The sequence below is a fragment of the Bombina bombina genome, chromosome 2 (genome assembly GCF_027579735.1).
Source record: "Bombina bombina isolate aBomBom1 chromosome 2, aBomBom1.pri, whole genome shotgun sequence".
Lineage (NCBI taxonomy): Eukaryota > Metazoa > Chordata > Amphibia > Anura > Bombinatoridae > Bombina > Bombina bombina.
The window spans coordinates 143968502-143992837 of NC_069500.1; the positions used below are offsets into that span (position 1 = coordinate 143968502).

The 24336-nt window shown below is 43.5% G+C and overlaps 1 protein-coding gene across 3 annotated transcripts in view; it reads right to left on the minus strand.

Moving 5' to 3' along the window:
- The window catches only part of SLC38A9 (solute carrier family 38 member 9), a 246550-nt gene that overhangs the window by 159279 nt on the left and 62935 nt on the right, over positions 1-24336 (minus strand). The gene's annotated exons all lie outside the window — the stretch shown is intronic.

A 24336-nucleotide genomic window follows, 5' to 3' on the forward strand; every position in this document is an offset into this window, starting at 1 on the left:
AGTAAAACGCAGTTATCTGAAATGGATATCACTAAATATAGTTAATTAGTTAATTGCCTAAATAATAAGTGCATAATAAAAAACATAAATTATGCTTACCTGAGATTTTTCTTTTCTTCAGATGGAAAGAGTCCACAGCTGCATTCATTACTTTTGGGAATTCAGAACCTGGCCACCAGGAGGAGGTAAAGACACCCCAGCCAAAGGCTTAAATACTACACCCACTTCCCTCATCCACCAGTTATTCTGCCGAGGAACAAGGAACAGTAGAAGAAATATCAGGGTGAAAAGGTGCCAGAATAATAAATGTAATAGACGCCCCACGTAAAAAACACAGGCGGGGAGCTGTGGACTCTTTCCATCTGAAGAAAAGAAAATTATCAGGTAAGCATAATTTATGTTTTTCTTCATAAATGGAAATAGTCCACAGCTGCATTCATTACTTTTGGGAAAACAATACCCAAGCTACAGAGGACACTGAATGCAAAACCTGAGGGTATAAGAGGTGACCCATTCTGAGGGCACCAGGCCTGCAAAACCCTACCCACAAAAACCCGCTTCATCCGAAGCCGAGAAAACTTTGAAAAAAGAAAAAGCCCCAAGGACACTGACCCGCAGATAGTACATAAGCCTTGCTAGAGACTTCAGAAAAAAACTCGACTGAGCCAACATGCCTCCAGGAGACACTGCCGCCGAGCAGTCGGTCCCCAACCACACACCCCTCACTAGAGAAAAGGGATTAACTACCGAAACCTCCCAAAGAGGAGAAGACGTGGAAGAAAAATTAAAGGTTTCCCGAAGACCCCTAAATAGGGTACAACAAGTTTCAAATAAAATAAGGAACCCCCGAAAACCGAACCAAGCTCACAGAGACCCGAACCGGTCTTGAGAAACAAGGCAGGCAACGCCCAGACCCCGGATCTTACAGAAACCACAAGGTTAAGACCGGGAATCTGAAACCGAGGAGAAAAACATAATTTATGTAAGAACTTACCTGATAAATTCATTTCTTTCATATCAGCAAGAGTCCATGAGCTAGTGACGTATGGGATATACATTCCTACCAGGAGGGGCAAAGTTTCCCAAACCTCAAAATGCCTATAAATACACCCCTCACCACACCCACAAATCAGTTTAACGAATAGCCAAAAAGTGCGAAAGCATAAAAAATAAGGAATTGGAATAATTGTGCTTTATACAAAAAAATCATAACCACCACAAAAAAGGGTGGGCCTCATGGACTCTTGCTAATATGAAAGAAATGAATTTATCAGGTAAGTTCTTACATAAATTATGTTTTCTTTCATGTAATTAGCAAGAGTCCATGAGCTAGTGACGTATGGGATAATGACTACCCAAGATGTGGATCTTTCCACGCAAGAGTCACTAGAGAGGGAGGGATAAAATAAAGACAGCCAATTCCGCTGAAAAATAATCCACACCCAAAATAAAGTTTAAATTATAAGCAGAAGATTCAAACTGAAACAGCTGCCTGAAGTACTTTTCTACCAAAAACAGCTTCAGAAGAAGAAAACACATCAAAATGGTAGAATTTTAGTAAAAGTATGCAAAGAAGACCAAGTTGCTGCTTTGCAAATCTGATCAACCGAAGCTTCATTCCTAAACGCCCAGGAAGTAGAAACTGACCTAGTAGAATGAGCTGTAATCCTTTGAGGCGGAGTTTTACCCGACTCGACATAAGCATGATGAATTATAGATTTCAACCAAGATGCCAAAGAAATGGCAGAGGCCTTCTGACCTTTCCTAGAACCGGAAAAGATAACAAATAGACTAGAAGTCTTTCGGAAATTCTTAGTAGCTTCAACATAATATTTCAAAGCTCTAACAACATCCAAAGAATGCAATGATCTCTCCTTAGAATTCTTAGGATTAGGACACAATGAAGGAACCACAATTTCTCTACTAATATTGTTAGAATTCACAACCTTAGGTAAAAATTTAAAAGAAGTTCGCAACACCGCCTTATCCTGATGAAAAATCAGAAAAGGAGACTCACAAGAAAGAGCAGAAAAATTCAGAAACTCGTCTGGCAGAAGAGATAGCCAAAAGGAACAAAACTTTCCAAGAAAGTAATTTGATGTCCAACGAATGCATAGGTTCAAACGGAGGAGCTTGAAGAGCCCCCAGAACCAAATTCAAACTCCAAGGAGGAGAAATTGACTTAATGACAGGTTTTATACGAACCAAAGCTTGTACAAAACAATGAATATCAGGAAGAATAGCAATCTTTCTGTGAAAAAGAACAGAAAGAGCAGAGATTTGTCCTTTCAATGAACTTGCAGACAAACCTTTATCCAAACCATCCTGAAGAAATTGTAAAATTCTCGGAATTCTAAAAGAATGCCAGGAAAAATGATGAGAAAGACACCAAGAAATATAAGTCTTCCAGACTCTATAATATATCTCCCTAGATACAGATTTACGAGCCTGTAACATAGTATTAATCACAGAGTCAGAGAAACCTCTTTGACTAAGAATCAAGCGTTCAATCTCCATACCTTTAAATATTAAGGATTTGAGATCCTGATGGAAAAAAGGACCTTGCGACAAAAGGTCTGGTCTTAACGGAAGAGCCCACGGTTGGCAAAAGGCCATCCGGACAAGATCCGCATACCAAAACCTGTGAGGCCATGCTGGAGCTACCAGCAGAACAAACGAGCATTCCTTCAGAATCTTGGAGATTACTCTTGGAAGAAGAACTAGAGGCGGAAAGATATAGGCAGGATGATACTTCCAAGGAAGTGACAATGCATCCACTGCTTCCGCTTGAGGATCCCTGGATCTGGACAGATACCTGGGAAGTTTCTTGTTTAGATGAGAGGCCATCAGATCTATTTCTGGAAGTCCCCACATTTGAACAATCTGAAGAAATACCTCTGGGTGAAGAGACCATTCGCCCGGATGTAACGTTTGGCGGCTGAGATAATCCGCTTCCCAATTGTCTATACCTGGGATATGAACCGCAGAAACTAGACAGGAGCTGGATTCCGCCCATACCAGAATTCGAGATACTTCCTTCATAACCAGAGGACTGTGAGTCCCTCCTTGATGATTGATGTATGCCACAGTTGTGACATTGTCTGTCTGAAAACAAATAAACGATTCTCTCTTTAGAAGAGGCCATGACTGAAGAGCTCTGAAAATTGCACGGAGTTCCAAAATATTGATCGGTAAACTCACCTCCTGAGATTCCCAAACTCCTTGTGCTGTCAGAGACCCCCAAACAGCTCCCCAACCTGTCAGACTTGCATCTGTTGAAATTACAGTCCAGGTCGGAAGAACAAAAGAAGCCCCCTGAAGTAAATGATGGTGAACTGTCCACCACATCAGAGAGTGTCGTACAATCGGTGTTAAAGATATTAATTGAGATATCTTTGTGTAATCCCTGCACCACTGGTTCAGCATACAGAGCTGAACAGGACGCATGTGAAAACGAGCAAAGGGGATCGCGTCCGATGCTGCAGTCATAAGACCTAGAATTTCCATGCATAAAGCTACTGAAGGGAATGATTGTGACTGAAGGTTTCGACAAGCTGATATCAACTTTAGACGTCTCTTGTCTGTCAAAGACAGAGTCATGGACACTGAATCTATCTGAAAACCTAAAAAGCTTACCCTTGTCTGAGGAATCAATGAACTTTTTGGTAAATTGATCCTCCAACCATGATCTTGAAGAAACAACACAAGTCGATTCGTATGAGATTCTGCTAAATGTGAAGACTGAGCAAGTACCAAGATATCGTCCAAATAAGGAAATACCACAATAACCTGTTCTCTGATTACAGACAGAAGGGCACCGAGAACCTTTGTAAAAATTCTTGGAGCTGTAGCTAGGCCAAACGGTAGAGCCACAAACTGGTAATGCTTGTCTAGGAAAGAGAATCTCAGAAACTGATAGTGATCTGGATGAATCGGAATATGCAGATATGAATCCTGTAAATCTATTGTGGACATATAATGCTCTTGCTGAACAAAAGGCAGGATAGTCCTTACAGTTACCATTTTGAATGTTGGTATCCTTACATAACGATTCAATATTTTTAGATCCAGAACTGGTCTGAAGGAATTCTCCTTCTTTGGTACAATGAAGAGATTTGAATAAAACCCCAGCCCCTGTTCCAGAACTGGAACTGGTATAATTACTCCAGCCAACTCTAGATCTGAAACACATTTCAGAAATGCTTGAGCCTTCGCTAGGTTTACTGGGACACGGGAAAGAAAAAATCTCTTTGCAGGAGGCCTTATCTTGAAGCCAATTCTGTACCCTTTTGAAACAATGTTCTGAATCCAGAGATTGTGAACGGAATTGAACCAAATTTCTTTGAAAAAACGTAATCTGCCCCCTACCGGCTGAGCTGGAATGAGGGCCGAACCTTCATGTGGACTTGGGAGCTGGCTTTGGTTTTCTAAAAGGCTTGGATTTATTCCAGACTGGAGATGGTTTCCAAACTGATACCGCTCCTGAGGATGAAGGATCAGGCTTTTGTTCCTTGTTGTGACGAAAGGAACGAAAACGATTATTAGACCTAAATTTACCTTTAGATTTTTTATCCTGTGGTAAAAAAGTTCCTTTCCCTCCAGTAACAGTTGAGATAATAGAATCCAACTGAGAACCAAATAATTTATTACCCTGGAAAGAAAGGGAAAGCAGAGTAGACTTAGAAGACATATCAGCATTCCAAGGCCTAGATTTAGAGTTCGGCGGTAGCCGTCAAAACCAGCGTTAGAGGCTCCTAACGCTGGTTTTGGCCGCCCGCTGGTATTTGGAGTCAGTGATTAAAGGGTCTAACGCTCACTTTACAGCCGCGACTTTTCCATACCGCAGATCCCCCTACGCCATTTGCGTAGCCTATCTTTTCAATGGGATCTTTCTAACGCTGGTATTTAGAGTCGTTTCTGCAGTGAGCGTTAGAGCTCTAACGACAAGATTCCAGCCGCCTGAAAAAAGCAGGAGTTAAGAGCTTTCTGGCTAACGCCGGTTTATAAAGCTCTTAACTACTGTGCCCTAAAGTACACTAACACCCATAAACTACCTATGTACCCCTAAACCGAGGTCCCCCCACATCGCCGCCACTCGATTAAAATTTTTAACCCCTAATCTGCCGACCGCCACCTACGTTATACTTATGTACCCCTAATCTGCTGCCCCTAACCCCGCCGACCCCTATATTATATTTATTAACCCCTAACTTGCCCCACACAACGTCGCCGCAAGCTACTTAAAATAATTAACCCCTAATCTTCCGACCGCAAATCGCCGCCACCTACGTTATCCCTATGTACCCCTAATCTTCTGCCCCTAACATCGCCGACCCCTATGTTATATTTATTAACCCCTAATCTGCCCCCCACAACGTCGCCGACACCTACCTACACTTATTAACCCCTAATCTGCCGAGCGGACCTGAGCGCTACTATAATAAAGTTATTAACCCCTAATCCGCCTCACTAACCCTATCATAAATAGTATTAACCCCTAATCTGCCCTCCCTAACATCGCCGACACCTACCTTCAATTATTAACCCCTAATCTGCCGACCGGAGCTCACCGCTATTCTAATAAATGTATTAACCCCTAAAGCTAAGTCTAACCCTAACACTAACACCCCCCTAAGTTAAATATAATTTTTATCTAACGAAATAAATTAACTCTTATTAAATAAATGATTCCTATTTAAAGCTAAATACTTACCTGTAAAATAAATCCTAATATAGCTACAATATAAATTACATTTATATTATAGCTATTTTAGGATTAATATTTATTTTACAGGTAACTTTGTATTTATTTTAACCAGGTACAATAGCTATTAAATAGTTAAGAACTATTTAATAGTTACCTAGTTAAAATAATTACAAATTTACCTGTAAAATAAATCCTAACCTAAGATATAATTAAACCTAACACTACCCTATCAATAAAATAATTAAATAAACTACCTACAATTACCTACAATTAACCTAACACTACACTATCAATAAATTAATTAAACACAATTGCTACAAATAAATACAATTAAATAAACTATCTAAAGTACAAAAAATAAAAAAGAACTAAGTTACAGAAAATAAAAAAATATTTACAAACATAAGAAAAATATTACAACAATTTTAAACTAATTACACCTACTCTAAGCCCCCTAATAAAATAACAAAGACCCCCAAAATAAAAAATTCCCTACCCTATTCTAAATTTAAAAAGTTACAAGCTCTTTTACCTTACCAGCCCTGAACAGGGCCCTTTGCGGGGCATGCCCCAAGAAGTTCAGCTCTTTTGCCTGTAAAAGAAAACATACAATACCCCCCCCCCCAACATTACAACCCACCACCCACATACCCCTAATCTAACCCAAACCCCCCTTAAATAAACCTAACACTAAGCCCCTGATGATCTTCCTACCTTGTCTTCACCATGCCAGGTTCACCGATCCGTCCTGGCTCCAAGATCTTCATCCAACCCAAGCGGGGGCTAGACATCCACTGAAGAAGTCCAGAAGAGGGTCCAAAGTCTTCCTCCTATCCGGCAAGAAGAGGACATCCGGACCGGCAAACATCTTCTCCAAGCGGCATCTTCTATGTTCTTCCATCCGATGACGACCGGCTCCATCTTGAAGACCTCCAGCGCGGATCCATCCTCTTCTTCCGACGACTAGACGACGAATGACGGTTCCTTTAAGGGACGTCATCCAAGATGGCGTCCCTCGAATTCCGATTGGCTGATAGGATTCTATCAGCCAATCGGAATTAAGGTAGGAATTTTCTGATTGGCTGATGGAATCAGCCAATCAGAATCAAGTTCAATCCGATTGGCTGATCCAATCAGCCAATCAGATTGAGCTCGCATTCTATTGGCTGTTCCGATCAGCCAATACAATGCGAGCTCAATCTGATTGGCTGATTGGATCAGCCAATCGGATTGAACTTGATTCTGATTGGCTGATTCCATCAGCCAATCAGAAAATTCCTACCTTAATTCCGATTGGCTGATAGAATCCTATCAGCCAATCGGAATTCGAGGGACGCCATCTTGGATGACGTCCCTTAAAGGAACCGTCATTCGTCGTCTAGTCGTCGGAAGAAGAGGATGGATCCGCGCTGGAGGTCTTCAAGATGGAGCCGGTCGTCATCGGATGGAAGAACATAGAAGATGCCGCTTGGAGAAGATGTTTGCCGGTCCGGATGTCCTCTTCTTGCCGGATAGGAGGAAGACTTTGGACCCTCTTCTGGACTTCTTCAGTGGATGTCTAGCCCCCGCTTGGGTTGGATGAAGATCTTGGAGCCAGGACGGATCGGTGAACCTGGCATGGTGAAGACAAGGTAGGAAGATCATCAGGGGCTTAGTGTTAGGTTTATTTAAGGGGGGTTTGGGTTAGATTAGGGGTATGTGGGTGGTGGGTTGTAATGTTGGGGGGGGGGGTATTGTATTTTTTTTTTACAGGCAAAAGAGCTGAAATTCTTGGGGCATGCCCCGCAAAGCGCCCTGTTCAGGGCTGGTAAGGTAAAAGAGCTTGTAATTTTTGTATTTTAGAATAGGGTAGGGAATTTTTTTTTTTGGGGGTCTTTGTTATTTTATTAGGGGGCTTAGAGTAGGTGTAATTAGTTTAAAATTGTTGTAATATTTTTCTTATGTTTGTAAATATTTTTTTATTTTCTGTAACTTAGTTCTTTTTTATTTTTTGTACTTTAGATAGTTTATTTAATTGTATTTATTTGTAGCAATTGTGTTTAATTAATTTATTGATAGTGTAGTGTTAGGTTAATTGTAGGTAATTGTAGGTAGTTTATTTAATTATTTTATTGATAGGGTAGTGTTAGGTTTAATTATAACTTAGGTTAGGATTTATTTTACAGGTAAATTTGTAATTATTTTAACTAGGTAACTATTAAATAGTTCTTAACTATTTAATAGCTATTGTACCTGGTTAAAATAAATACAAAGTTACCTGTAAAATAAATATTAATCCTAAAATAGCTATAATATAAATGTAATTTATATTGTAGCTATATTATGATTTATTTTACAGGTAAGTATTTAGCTTTAAATAGGAATCATTTATTTAATAAGAGTTAATTTATTTCGTTAGATAAAAATTATATTTAACTTAGGGGGGTGTTAGTGTTAGGGTTAGACTTAGCTTTAGGGGTTAATACATTTATTAGAATAGCGGTGAGCTCCGGTCGGCAGATTAGGGGTTAATAATTGAAGGTAGGTGTCGGCGATGTTAGGGAGGGCAGATTAGGGGTTAATACTATTTATGATAGGGTTAGTGAGGCGGATTAGGGGTTAATAACTTTATTATAGTAGCGCTCAGGTCCGGTCGGCAGATTAGGGGTTAATAAGTGTAGGTAGGTGTCGGCGACGTTGTGGGGGGCAGATTAGGGGTTAATAAATATAACATAGGGGTCGGCGATGTTAGGGCAGCAGATTAGGGGTACATAGGGATAACGTAGGTGGCGGCGGTTTACGGAGCGGCAGATTAGGGGTTAAAAGTGTAATGCAGGGGTCAGCGATAGCGGGGGCGGCAGATTAGGGGTTAATAAGTGTAAGGTTAGGGGTGTTTAGACTCGGGGTACATGTTAGAGTGTTAGGTGCAGACGTAGGAAGTGTTTCCCCATAGGAAACAATGGGGCTGCGTTAGGAGCTGAACGCTGCTTTTTTGCAGGTGTTAGGTTTTTTTTCAGCTCAAACAGCCCCATTGTTTCCTATGGGAGAATCGTGCATGAGCACGTTTTTGAGGCCGGCCGCGTCCGTAAGCAACTCTGGTATCGAGAGTTGTATTTGCGGTAATAATGCTCTACGCTCCTTTTTTGGAGCCTAACGCAGCATTTGTTTGAACTCTCGATACCAGAGTTAAATTTATGGTGCGGCCAGAAAAAAACCCGCGGAGCGTTAACAGCCCTTTTACCGCCGAACTCTAAATCTAGCCGCAAGTTTTAAGCCACAAAGCTCTTCTAGCTAAAATAGCTAGAGACATATACCTGACATCAACTCTAATGATATCAAAGATGGCATCACAAATAAAATTATTAGAATGTTGTAGAAGAATAATAATGCTATGAGAATTATGATCTGTTACTTGTTGCGCTAAAGCTTCTAACCAAAAAGTTGAAGCTGCAGCAACAGGTAATGCCTGTTTAGGAAGGCAAATCTTAGATACCGGTAATGATCCTTGTGAATCGGTATGTGAAGGTAGGCATCCTTTAAATCCACTGTGGTCATGTACTGACCCTCTTGGATCATGCGTAAGATGGTTCGAATAGTTTCCATTTTGAACGATGGAACTCTTAGGAATTTGTTTAGGATCTTTAAGTCCAAGATTGGTCTGAAGGTTCCCTCTTTTTTGGGAACCACAAACAGATTTGAATAGAATCCTTGCCTGTGTTCCGACCGCGGAACTGGGTGGATCACTCCCATTAGTAAGAGGTCTTGTACACAGCGTAGAAACGCCTCTTTCTTTATCTAGTTTGCTGATAACCTTGAAAGATGAAATCTCCCTTGTGGAGGAGAAGCTTTGAAGTCCAGAAGATATTCCTGAGATATGATCTCCAACGCCCAGGGATCCTGGACATCTCTTGTCCAAGCCTGGGCGAAGAGAGAAAGTCTGCCCCCCACTAGATCCGTTTCCGGATCGGGGGCCCTCACTTCATGCTGTCTTAGGGGCAGCAGCAGGTTTTCTGGCCTGCTTGCCCTTGTTCCAGGACTGGTTAGGTTTCCAGCCCTGTCTGTAGCGAGCAACAGTTCCTTCCTGTCTTGGAGCGGAGGAAGTTGATGCTGCTCCTGCCTTGAAGTTACGAAAGGCACGAAAATTAGACTGTTTAGCCTTTGGTTTGGCCCTGTCTTGAGGCAGGGCATGGCCCTTACCTCCAGTAATGTCAGCGATAATTTCTTTCAAGCCGGGCCCGAATAATGTCTGCCCTTTGAAAGGAATATTAAGCAATTTAGATTTAGAAGTCACATCAGCTGACCAGGATTTAAGCCACAGCGCTCTGCGCGCTTGAATGGCGAATCCGGAGTTCTTAGCCGTAAGTTTGGTTAAGTGTACTACGGCATCAGAAATAAATGAATTAGCTAGCTTAAGGGCTTTAAGCTTGTTCATAATCTCATCCAATGGAGCTGTGCTAAGGGTCTCTTCCAGAGACTCAAACCAGAATGCCGCCGCAGCAGTGACAGGCGCGATGCATGCAAGGGGTTGTAATATAAAACCTTGCTGAACAAACATTTTCTTAAGGTAACCCTCTAACTTTTTATCCATTGGATCTGAAAAAGCACAGCTATCCTCCACCGGGATAGTGGTGCGCTTAGCCAGAGTAGAAACTGCTCCCTCCACCTTAGGGACCGTCTGCCATAGGTCCCGTGTGGTGGCGTCTATTGAAAACATTTTTCTAAATATAGGAGGGGGTGAAAAGGGCACACCGGGTCTATCCCACTCCTTGTTAACAATTTCTGTAAGCCTTTTAGGTATAGGAAAAACGTCAGTACACGCTGGTACCGCAAAATATTTATCCATAAATAAAAAGAGAGAAGCGCTCAACCTGGGAACGAACAAAAGCATAATAGCTTGCTCTATGGCTAGTTACCACCCAAGAAGCAGCCTCTTTTTGCTCAACATGTGCCTTTCACAGAGAAGAACTTTCCTGAAGCATATCAGTCTGATCCTGACTTCACAGTACAGTCCAGCCCCGAAATACCAGGCAATCCCTCTCTGAACAAGAGAAACAGCAGAACCCCAGACGTACGTTTCGGCCTATTGTGGGCCTCGTCAGTGAGGTGCAGCCATATCCCTCTAGGCACACTGAGCAACGGGTCCACGTCTGGATTCCCGCATCACACTTAGGGAGACTTCCCAAAATGTCATAATTTGCATAAATAAAAAGAGAGAAGCGCTCAACCTGGGAACGAACAAAAGCATAATAGCTTGCTCTATGGCTAGTTACCACCCAAGAAGCAGCCTCTTTTTGCTCAACATGTGCCTTTCACAGAGAAGAACTTTCCTGAAGCATATCAGTCTGATCCTGACTTCACAGTACAGACAGTCCAGCCCCGAAATACCAGGCAATCCCTCTCTGAACAAGAGAAACAGCAGAACCCCAGACGTACGTTTCGGCCTATTGTGGGCCTCGTCAGTGAGGTGCAGCCATATCCCTCTAGGCACACTGAGCAACGGGTCCACGTCTGGATTCCCGCACTTAGGGAGACTTCCCAAAATGTCATAATTTGCATAAATAAAAAGAGAGAAGCGCTCAACCTGGGAACGAACAAAAGCATAATAGCTTGCTCTATGGCTAGTTACCACCCAAGAAGCAGCCTCTTTTTGCTCAGACGTGGGGGAAACCAGACGTGGACTCCTTGCCCAGTGTGCTTAGAGGAATGTGGCTGCACCTCACTGACGAGGCCCATAGGAGGCCGAAACGATCGTCTGGGGTTGTCATGTTCCTTGTTCAGAGGAGAATTGCCTGGTATTTCGGGGCTGGACTGACCTTACTTGGCGGGATCAGACTGATATACTTAAGGAAAGTTTTCTTCTGTGAAAAGCACACTGGTCTAAAAGAGGCTGGTTCCGGGTGGTAAATGGCCATAGAACAAGCCACTGAGCTGTTGTTCATTACTGGTAGAGCGCTTCTCTCTTTGTATGCAAATTATTATGACCCTGGGGAAGTCTCCCTATGGGTGATGGGAGAAACCAGACGTGGACTCCTTGCCCAGTGTGCTTAGAGGAATGTGGCTGCACCTCACTGACGAGGCCCATAGGAGGCCGAAACGATCGTCTGGGGTTGTCATGTTCCTTGTTCAGAGGAGAATTGCCTGGTATTTCGGGGCTGGACTGACCTTACTTGGCGGGATCAGACTGATATACTTAAGGAAAGTTTTCTTCTGTGAAAAGCACACTGGTCTAAAAGAGGCTGCTTCCGGGTGGTAAATGGCCATAGAACAAGCCACTGAGCTGTTGTTCATTCCTGGTAGAGCTCTTCTCTCTTTGTATGCAAAATATTTATCCAGCCTACATACTTTCTCTGGAATTGCAACCGTGTTACAATCATTCAGAGCCGCTAATACCTCCCCTAGTAATACACGGAGGTTCTCAAGCTTAAATTTAAAATTTGAAATCTCTGAATCCAGTTTACTTGGATCAGATCCGTCACCCACAGAATGAAGCTCTCCGTCCTCATGTTCTGCAAATTGTGACGCAGTATCAGACATGGCTCTAGTATTATCAGCGCACTCTGTTCTTACCCCAGAGTGATCGCGTTTACCTCTTAATTCTGGCAATTTAGATAGTACTTCAGTCATAACATTAGCCATGTCTTGCAAAGTGATTTGTATGGGCCGCCCTGATGTACTTGGCGCCACAATATCACGCACCTCCTGAGCGGGAGGCGAAGGTACTGACACGTGAGGAGAGTTAGTCGGCATAACTTCCCCCTCTTTGTCTGGTGATATTTTTTTAACATATAAAGTTTGACTTTTATTCAAAGTAACATCTATACATTGAGTGCACAAATTTCTATTGGGCTCCACTTTGGCCTTTAAACATAGTGAACAAACAGATTCATTTGTGTCAGACATGTTTAAACAGACTAGCAATAACACTAGCAAGCTTGGAAAAAACTTTTAAATAAATTTACAAGCTATATAAAAAACGCTACTGCGCCTTTAAGAAACATAAAAATGTGACACAGTTGAATTAACTATGAACCAAATATGTTAAAACAACCAAATTTTAACAGAAAATGTATAAAGTTAGCAGAGGATTGCACCCACCAGCAGAAAGGATGATTAACCCCTTAATACCCAAAACGGATAACAGTTGAAATAATAAACGTTTTTATCACAGTCAAACACACTGTCACAGGTCTGCTGTGACTGATTACCTCCCTCAAACTAATTTTGGAGACCCCTGGGCTCTGTAGAGATCCTTGTGAATCGGTATGTGAAGGTAGGCATCCTTTAAATCCACTGTGGTCATGTACTGACCCTCTTGGATCATGCGTAAGATGGTTCGAATAGTTTCCATTTTGAACGATGGAACTCTTAGGAATTTGTTTAGGATCTTTAAGTCCAAGATTGGTCTGAAGGTTCCCTCTTTTTTGGGAACCACAAACAGATTTGAATAGAATCCTTGCCCGTGTTCCGACCGCGGAACTGGGTGGATTACTCCCATTAGTAAGAGGTCTTGTACACAGCGTAGAAACGCCTCTTTCTTTATCTAGTTTGCTGATAACCTTGAAAGATGAAATCTCCCTTGTGGAGGAGAAGCTTTGAAGTCCAGAAGATATTCCTGAGATATGATCTCCAACGCCCAGGGATCCTGGACATCTCTTGTCCAAGCCTGGGCGAAGAGAGAAAGTCTGCCCCCCACTAGATCCGTTTCCGGATCGGGGGCCCTCACTTCATGCTGTCTTAGGGGCAGCAGCAGGTTTTCTGGCCTGCTTGCCCTTGTTCCAGGACTGGTTAGGTTTCCAGCCCTGTCTGTAGCGAGCAACAGTTCCTTCCTGTCTTGGAGCGGAGGAAGTTGATGCTGCTCCTGCCTTGAAGTTACGAAAGGCACGAAAATTAGACTGTTTAGCCTTTGGTTTGGCCCTGTCTTGAGGCAGGGCATGGCCCTTACCTCCAGTAATGTCAGCGATAATTTCTTTCAAGCCGGGCCCGAATAATGTCTGCCCTTTGAAAGGAATATTAAGCAATTTAGATTTAGAAGTCACATCAGCTGACCAGGATTTAAGCCACAGCGCTCTGCGCGCTTGAATGGCGAATCCGGAGTTCTTAGCCGTAAGTTTGGTTAAGTGTACTACGGCATCAGAAATAAATGAATTAGCTAGCTTAAGGGCTTTAAGCTTGTTCATAATCTCATCCAATGGAGCTGTGCTAAGGGTCTCTTCCAGAGACTCAAACCAGAATGCCGCCGCAGCAGTGACAGGCGCGATGCATGCAAGGGGTTGTAATATAAAACCTTGCTGAACAAACATTTTCTTATGGTAACCCTCTAACTTTTTATCCATTGGATCTGAAAAAGCACAGCTATCCTCCACCGGGATAGTGGTGCGCTTAGCCAGAGTAGAAACTGCTCCCTCCACCTTAGGGACCGTCTGCCATAGGTCCCGTGTGGTGGCGTCTATTGAAAACATTTTTCTAAATATAGGAGGGGGTGAAAAGGGCACACCGGGTCTATCCCACTCCTTGTTAACAATTTCTGTAAGCCTTTTAGGTATAGGAAAAACGTCAGTACACGCTGGTACCGCAAAATATTTATCCATAAATAAAAAGAGAGAAGCGCTCAACCTGGGAACGAACAAAAGCATAATAGCTTGCTCTATGGCTAGTTACCACCCAAGAAGCAGCCTCTTTTTGCTCAACATGTGCCTTTCACAGAGAAGAACTTTCCTGAAGCATATCAGTCTGATCCTGACTTCACAGTACAGTCCAGCCCCGAAATACCAGGCAATCCCTCTCTGAACAAGAGAAACAGCAGAACCCCAGACGTACGTTTCGGCCTATTGTGGGCCTCGTCAGTGAGGTGCAGCCATATCCCTCTAGGCACACTGAGCAACGGGTCCACGTCTGGATTCCCGCATCACACTTAGGGAGACTTCCCAAAATGTCATAATTTGCATAAATAAAAAGAGAGAAGCGCTCAACCTGGGAACGAACAAAAGCATAATAGCTTGCTCTATGGCTAGTTACCACCCAAGAAGCAGCCTCTTTTTGCTCAACATGTGCCTTTCACAGAGAAGAACTTTCCTGAAGCATATCAGTCTGATCCTGACTTCACAGTACAGACAGTCCAGCCCCGAAATACCAGGCAATCCCTCTCTGAACAAGAGAAACAGCAGAACCCCAGACGTACGTTTCGGCCTATTGTGGGCCTCGTCAGTGAGGTGCAGCCATATCCCTCTAGGCACACTGAGCAACGGGTCCACGTCTGGATTCCCGCACTTAGGGAGACTTCCCAAAATGTCATAATTTGCATAAATAAAAAGAGAGAAGCGCTCAACCTGGGAACGAACAAAAGCATAATAGCTTGCTCTATGGCTAGTTACCACCCAAGAAGCAGCCTCTTTTTGCTCAGACGTGGGGGAAACCAGACGTGGACTCCTTGCCCAGTGTGCTTAGAGGAATGTGGCTGCACCTCACTGACGAGGCCCATAGGAGGCCGAAACGATCGTCTGGGGTTGTCATGTTCCTTGTTCAGAGGAGAATTGCCTGGTATTTCGGGGCTGGACTGACCTTACTTGGCGGGATCAGACTGATATACTTAAGGAAAGTTTTCTTCTGTGAAAAGCACACTGGTCTAAAAGAGGCTGGTTCCGGGTGGTAAATGGCCATAGAACAAGCCACTGAGCTGTTGTTCATTACTGGTAGAGCGCTTCTCTCTTTGTATGCAAATTATTATGACCCTGGGGAAGTCTCCCTATGGGTGATGGGAGAAACCAGACGTGGACTCCTTGCCCAGTGTGCTTAGAGGAATGTGGCTGCACCTCACTGACGAGGCCCATAGGAGGCCGAAACGATCGTCTGGGGTTGTCATGTTCCTTGTTCAGAGGAGAATTGCCTGGTATTTCGGGGCTGGACTGACCTTACTTGGCGGGATCAGACTGATATACTTAAGGAAAGTTTTCTTCTGTGAAAAGCACACTGGTCTAAAAGAGGCTGCTTCCGGGTGGTAAATGGCCATAGAACAAGCCACTGAGCTGTTGTTCATTCCTGGTAGAGCTCTTCTCTCTTTGTATGCAAAATATTTATCCAGCCTACATACTTTCTCTGGAATTGCAACCGTGTTACAATCATTCAGAGCCGCTAATACCTCCCCTAGTAATACACGGAGGTTCTCAAGCTTAAATTTAAAATTTGAAATCTCTGAATCCAGTTTACTTGGATCAGATCCGTCACCCACAGAATGAAGCTCTCCGTCCTCATGTTCTGCAAATTGTGACGCAGTATCAGACATGGCTCTAGTATTATCAGCGCACTCTGTTCTTACCCCAGAGTGATCGCGTTTACCTCTTAATTCTGGCAATTTAGATAGTACTTCAGTCATAACATTAGCCATGTCTTGCAAAGTGATTTGTATGGGCCGCCCTGATGTACTTGGCGCCACAATATCACGCACCTCCTGAGCGGGAGGCGAAGGTACTGACACGTGAGGAGAGTTAGTCGGCATAACTTCCCCCTCTTTGTCTGGTGATATTTTTTTAACATATAAAGTTTGACTTTTATTCAAAGTAACATCTATACATTGAGTGCACAAATTTCTATTGGGCTCCACTTTGGCCTTTAAACATAGTGAACAAACAGATTCATTTGTGTCAGACATGTTTAAACAGACTAGCAATAACACTAGCAAGCTTGGAAAAAACTTTTAAATAAATTTACAAGCTATATAAAAAACGCTACTGCGCCTTTAAGAAACATAAAAATGTGACACAGTTGAATTAACTATGAACCAAATATGTTAAAACAACCAAATTTTAACAGAAAATGTATAAAGTTAGCAGAGGATTGCACCCACCAGCAGAAAGGATGATTAACCCCTTAATACCCAAAACGGATAACAGTTGAAATAATAAACGTTTTTATCACAGTCAAACACACTGTCACAGGTCTGCTGTGACTGATTACCTCCCTCAAACTAATTTTGGAGACCCCTGGGCTCTGTAGAGACGTCCTGGATCATGGAGGAAGAAATAGGAAGACTGTGACTAAATTTTTACTGCGCAATAAAGCGCTAAAATAGGCCCCTCCCACTCATATTACAACAGTGGGGAAGCTCAGTAAACTGTTTTTATTCAGAAAAAAACGACAGCCATGTGGTAAAAATCATGCCCATAAAGTTTTATCACCAAGTACCTCAGAAAAAACGATTAACATGCCAGTAAACGTTTTAAAAATTGAAAATTATGAAGTGTTATTAATAAGCCTGCTGCTAGTCGCTTTCACTGCAGTGCAGGCTCAAATATTACTTTAATATTGATAGTATTTTCTCAGTGAAATTCCATTCACCAGAAATACCTCAGAGTATACATACATACATATCAGCCTGATACCAGTCGCTACTACTGCATTTAAGGCTGCACTTACATTACATCGGTATTAGCAGTATTTTCTCAGTCAATTCCATTCCTTAGAAAATAATTTACTGCACATACCTCCTTGCAGGTGGGCCCTGCATGCTATCCCCTGTTCTGAAGTTACCTCACTCCTCAGAATGGCCGAGAACAGCAAGTGGATCTTAGTTACGACCGCTAAGATCATAGAAAAACTCAGGCAGATTCTTCTTCTAATGCTGCCTGAGAACAAACAACACACTCCGGTGCCGTTTAAAATAACAAACTTTTGATTGAAGAAATAAAAACTAAGTTTAACACACCACAGTCCTCTCACACGTCCTATCTTTAGTTAGGTGCAAGAGAATGACTGGATATGACGTAGAGGGGAGGAGCTATATAGCAGCTCTGCTTGGGTGATCCTCTTGCACTTCCTGTTAGGGAGGAGATATAATCCCATAAGTAATGGATGACCCGTGGACTGACTACACTTAACAGGAGAAATAATGAGACTTAAATAATGTGGAGACAATAGTGACGCCCATATTTTTTTAGCGCCAAAAAAGACGCCCACATTATTTGGCGCCTAAATGCTTTTGACGTAAAAAATGACGCAACTTCCGGCGACACGTATGACGCCGGAAACAGAAAAAGATTTTGCGCCAAAAAAGTCCGCGCCAAGAATGACGCAATAAAATGAAGCATTTTCAGCCCCCGCGAGCCTAACAGCCCACAGGGAAAAGTCAAATTTTTAAGGTAAGAAAAAATGATTTATTCATATGCATTATCCCAAATATGAAACTGACTGTCTGAAATAAGGAACGTTGAACATCCTGAATCAAGGCAAATAAATGTTTGAATACATATATTTAGAACTTTATATAAAAGTGCCCAACCATAGCTTAGAGTGTCACAGAAAATAAGACTTACTTACCCCAGGACACTCATCTACATGTAGTAGAAAGCCAAACCAGTACTGAAACGAGAATCAGTAGAGGAAATGGTATATATAAGAGTATATCGTCGATCTGAAAAGGGAGATAAGAGATGAATCTCTACGACCGATAACAGAGAACCTATGAAATAGACCCCGTAGAAGGAGATCACTGCATTCAAATAGGCAATACTCTCCTCACATCCCTCTGACATTCACTGCACGCTGAGAGGAAAACTGGGCTCCAACCTGCTGCGGAGCGCATATCAACGTAGAATCTAGCACAAACTTACTTCACCACCTCCATAGGAGGCAAAGTTTGTAAAACTGATTTGTGGGTGTGGTGAGGGGTGTATTTATAGGCATTTTGAGGTTTGGGAAACTTTGCCCCTCCTGGTAGGAATGTATATCCCATACGTCACTAGCTCATGGACTCTTGCTAATTACATGAAAGAAACTGCTCCTAACAACAGTGCAACTGCACCCCAAAGGACAACTAAATACAGAGTCCTCAAGTTACAAGATAACTCAGAATATAAAAATATTCAGAGATTGAATATGTGCAGCAACCCCAGATCACCGAACACCTGAGTCAACACAGTCATACCAGGATCACTCTGAAATCGAATACAGACAGGCAAGTAAGAGCAGCTGAAAAGAGATATCAAACCCTAATTGTCAGACTGCAAAAACATCCACTAAACAGTGGGCACATCACAGGCTATCCAAAAGCTGCCAGTCCTTCTCAACAGCTAGAACATGGGAGGATCACAGAACCTCAAAGAGGCTCACCGAACCTCAAATGACCCAAGGACGTATAACAGATCTCAGATCCTGCTCTACACCGAGCCAGCCCAAGTGAAAGGCAGGATTGAAAAACAGGGGAACAGAAAGGACCCCAATCATCAACCCCAGGGAAGGACGGAATGGGGAGAACTCGGCCACCCCAACAGAACTCAGGAGCCCAAAGAGAAACCCATAGGAGATGAACCTAGCAAGATGATCCCTAAGAACACTTATCAAAACTGACAGTCTCAACATGGAGATTGCAATCTCCACAAACAGAACATACAGGATAAAAACACCTGTTCCAACCTCCTGCAGACAGGACAGGACAACAACCCTTCAGAGAGAGGACCCCCACTCTTTAAGATGGAGAAACAACCCCCCCATAGGGAAAGGCACATATAAGAACAGCGCACATGCTCACCAGACATGAGCCAAAGTCCATTTAAAACAAAAGTCGAATGAAAATCATCCAGATGTCACTAATGAACACAGACAGAACTCCCCCTGAAGGGGAACACAAATCATTCAAAAGGAGCAGGCAAGGCATAAGGAGTGTATCCGAAATCGCCCAGAATCCTGGCCAAACTGCTAGCAGACTCAATTGGCCAGTCCATAGGTCATAAACTATGGTCCTTGGAAAATTGGATTGGCCCGAACCAGCCACAGGATCATAAGTCTCTGGACATCCAGAAAGATCCCGAGACCCAGAATTGTTTAAAACAAACAACACCCCAGGGAACACAATTACCCCATCTGAAGAAGCAGACCTCACAGGGGAATAATCATACTACCCCGGAGAACGGGAACAAGACTCACTCGTAGATCCAAACCGAAAAGGAAAAGAACACCCCTTGTGGAAGTCCAACACTCCAAAAAGGAGCTACGGCATGACAGTGACACACCCAGGCTCGAAAGACCAAGGGGGAACATCGAGGACAAGTCACCCGAAGAGTGAGTAGAACAAAGGCTAGTCTCCATATTGCCTCAGAGTACGAAACTAGAGGACCAAACCCAAGAAAAAATAATGCAGAGCATTCCAACCCCGTTATGACAAACTCCCTAGAGTAGGAAAAGCCACATGGCCCTCCTAAAAGAGAGAATAATCATCAGATGACTATTTCTCCAACCACAAGGTCAGCCCAACGTCCCTGATAGGGAGTACGACAAACTCCCTAGAGTAGGAAAAGCCACATGGCCCTCCTAAAAGAGAGAATAATCATCAGATGACTATTTCTCCAACCACAAGGCTACCTTGCTACACCCATAAGGCGGCCAAACCGCTAAGGAGAACGGACAAAGTCCAGAAAGCCGACCCAAAGGAAGAGCCTCAAAAGGAACAGGTCCAGAAAAAAGGACAATTCTAAGGAGCCCCTAAAAAGGCAAGACAGCTAGAAACCAGCAGCAAGGAGGCCCTGAGTCCTCCAAACTTCCAACTCATGCGGGGAAGGAAACATTCAAAATCCCGACAAAATAACGGAGCAACAGAGTGTGTCGCAGTGGAACTTCACTGAGTCCCAATCGACCAGCTAGAAAGGCTAAGAAGGACTGAACCAATCCGCCACGCCTCGCGGACCCTCAGGTCCTCTCAAATTCTTAACTGAACTTGTTACAAACAAGTGATAACACCAATAATAATGTGAAGCACTCGGCGCCCCAACCAGACAAGCCAGGCAGAACAGATGTCACTTGCCTGAAACAGGCCGCAAGAACAGAAGAATCCGAATCCAGTCAGGAACAAGCCTGAAACCAAGGGCCTATACTGTTGAGGACACAGATAGTCACCCCCAGAGATGGGGATAAACTGCAGACAAAACATAATTTATGCTTACCTGATAAATTCCTTTCTTCTGTAGTGTGATCAGTCCACGGGTCATCATTACTTCTGGGATATTAACTGCTCCCCTACAGGAAGTGCAAGAGGATTCACCCAGCAGAGCTGCATATAGCTCCTCCCCTCTACGTCACTCCCAGTCATTCGACCAAGGACCAACGAGAAAGGAAAAGCCAAGGGTGAAGTGGTGACTGGAGTATAAATTAAAAAATATTTACCTGCCTTAAAAACAGGGCGGGCCGTGGACTGATCACACTACAGAAGAAAGGAATTTATCAGGTAAGCATAAATTATGTTTTCTTCTGTTAAGTGTGATCAGTCCACGGGTCATCATTACTTCTGGGATACCAATACCAAAGCAAAAGTACACGGATGACGGGAGGGATAGGCAGACTCTTTATACAGAAGGAACCACTGCCTGAAGAACCTTTCTCCCAAAAATAGCCTCCGATGAAGCAAAGGTGTCAAATTTGTAAAATTTGGAAAAAGTATGAAGCGAAGACCAAGTTGCAGCCTTGCAAATCTGTTCAACAGAGGCCTCATTCTTGAAGGCCCAAGTGGAAGCCACAGCTCTAGTAGAATGAGCTGTAATTCTTTCAGGGGGCTGCTGTCCAGCAGTCTCATAAGCTAAACGAATTATGCTACGAAGCCAAAAAGAAAGAGAGGTAGCGGAAGCTTTTTGACCTCTCCTCTGCCCAGAGTAAATGACAAACAGAGAAGACGTTTGTCGGAATTCCTTAGTTGCCTGCAAGTAAAATTTTAGAGCCCGGACTACATCCAGGTTGTGCAGTAGACGTTCCTTCTTTGAAGGATTTGGGCATAAAGAAGGAACAACAATCTCTTGATTGATATTCCTGTTAGTAACTACCTTAGGTAAGAACCCAGGTTTAGTACGCAGGACTACCTTATCCGAATGAAAAATCAAATAAGGAGAATCACAATGTAAGGCTGATAATTCAGAGACTCTTCGAGCCGAGGAAATAGCCATTAAAAATAGAACTTTCCAAGATAACAACTTTATATCAATGGAATGAAGGGGTTCAAACGGAACGCCCTGTAAAACATTAAGAACAAGGTTTAAACTCCATGGTGGAGCAACAGTTTTAAACACAGGCTTAATCCTGGCCAAAGCCTGACAAAAAGCCTGGACGTCAGGAACTTCTGACAGACGTTTGTGTAACAGAATGGACAGAGCTGAGATCTGTCCCTTTAATGAACTAGCAGAAAAACCCTTTTCTAAACCTTCTTGTAGAAAAGACAATATCCTAGGAATCCTAACCTTACTCCAAGAGTAACCTTTGGATTCACACCAATGTAGGTATTTACGCCATATCTTATGGTAAATCTTTCTGGTAACAGGTTTCCTAGTCTGTATTAAGGTACTAATAACTGACTCAGAAAACCCACGTCTTGATAAAATTAAGCGTTCAATTTCCAAGCAGTCAGCTTCAGAGAAGTTAGATTTTGATGTTTGAAGGGACCCTGTATCAGAAGGTCCTGTTTCAGAGGTAGAGACCAAGGCGGACAGGATGACATGTCCACCAGGTCTGCATACCAAGTCCTGCGTGGCCACGCAGGTGCTATTAGAATCACTGATGCTCTCTCTTGTTTGATTCTGGCTATCAATCGAGGAAGCAACGGGAAGGGTGGAAACACGTAAGCCATCCTGAAGTCCCAAGGTGCTGTCAGAGCATCTATCAGGACTGCTCCTGGATCCCTGGATCTGGACCCGTAACAAGGAAGCTTGGCGTTCTGTCGAGACGCCATGAGATCTATCTCTGGTTTGCCCCAACGTCGAAGTATTTGGGCAAAGACCTCCGGATGAAGTTCCCACTCCCCCGGATGAAAAGTCTGACGACTTAAGAAATCCGCCTCCCAGTTCTCCACTCCCGGGATGTGGATTGCTGACAGGTGGCAAGAGTGAGACTCTGCCCAGCGAATTATCTTTGATACTTCCATCATAGCTAGGGAGCTTCTTGTCCCTCCCTGATGGTTGATGTAAGCTACAGTCGTGATGTTGTCCGACTGAAACCTGATGAACCCCCGAGTTGTCAACTGGGGCCAAGCCAGGAGGGCATTGAGAACTGCTCTCAATTCCAGAATGTTTATTGGCAGGAGACTCTCCTCCTGACTCCATAGTCCCTGAGCCTTCAGGGAATTCCAGACGGCACCCCAACCTAGAAGGCTGGCGTCTGTTGTTACAATTGTCCAGTCTGGTCTGCTGAATGGCATCCCCCTGGACAGGTGTGGCCGAGAAAGCCACCATAGAAGAGAATTTCTGGTCTCTTGATCCAGATTCAGAGAAGGGGATAAGTCTGAGTAATCCCCATTCCACTGACCTAGCATGCACAGTTGCAGTGGTCTGAGGTGTAAGCGTGCAAAGGGTACTATGTCCATTGCCGCTACCATTAAGCCGATTACCTCCATACATTGAGCCACTGACGGGTGTTGAATGGAATGAAGAGTGCGGCAAGCACTTTGAAGTCTTGATAGCCTGTCCTCTGTCAGGTAAATCTTCATTTCTACAGAATCTATAAGAGTCCCCAGGAAGGGAACTCTTGTGAGTGGAACGAGTGAACTTTTCTTTTCGTTCACCTTCCATCCATGTGACCTTAGAAATGCCAGCACTAACTCTGTATGAGATTTGGCAGTTTGAAAGCTTGAAGCTTGTATCAGAATGTCGTCTAGGTATGGAGCTACCGAGATTCCCCGCGGTCTTAGTACCGCCAGAAGAGCACCCAGAACCTTTGTAAAGATTCTTGGCGCTGTAGCCAATCCGAATGGAAGAGCCACAAACTGGTAATGCCTGTCTAGGAAGGCAAACCTTAGGTACCGGTAATGATCTTTGTGAATCGGTATGTGCAGGTAAGCATCTTTTAAATCTACAGTGGTCATGTACTGACCCTCTTGGATCATAGGTAAAATTGTCCGAATAGTCTCCATCTTGAACGATGGAACTCTTAGGAATTTGTTTAGGATCTTTAAGTCCAGGATTGGTCTGAAAGTTCCCTCTTTTTTGGGAACCACAAACAGATTTGAGTAAAACCCCTGTCCCTGTTCCGATCGTGGAACTGGATGGATTACTCCCATTAACAAGAGCTCTTGTATGCAGCGTAGAAAAGCCTCTTTCTTTGTCTGGATTGTTGACAATCTTGACAGATGAAATCTCTCTCTTGGAGGAGAGTATTTGAAGTCCAGAAGGTATCCCTGAGATATTATCTCTAGCGCCCAGGGATCCTGAACATCTCTTGCCCAAGCCTGGGCGAAGAGAGAAAGTCTGCCCCCCACTAGATCCGATCCCGGATCGGGGGCCCTCAATTCATGCTGTTTTGGGGGCAGCAGCAGGTTTCCTAGTCTGCTTGCCCTTGTTCCAGGACTGGTTAGGTTTCCAGCCTTGTCTGTAGCGAGCAACAGCTCCTTCCTGTTTTGGTGCAGAGGAAGTTGATGCTGCTCCTGCTTTGAAATTACGAAAGGAACGAAAACTAGACTGTCTAGTCTTGGCTTTGGCTTTGTCCTGAGGCAGGGCATGGCCTTTACCTCCTGTAATGTCAGCGATAATCTCTTTCAACCCGGGCCCGAATAAGGTCTGCCCTTTGAAAGGTATATTAAGCAATTTAGACTTAGAAGTAACATCAGCTGACCAGGATTTTAGCCACAGCGCCCTGCGTGCCTGAATGGCGAATCCTGAATTCTTCGCCGTAAGTTTAGTAAGATGTACTAC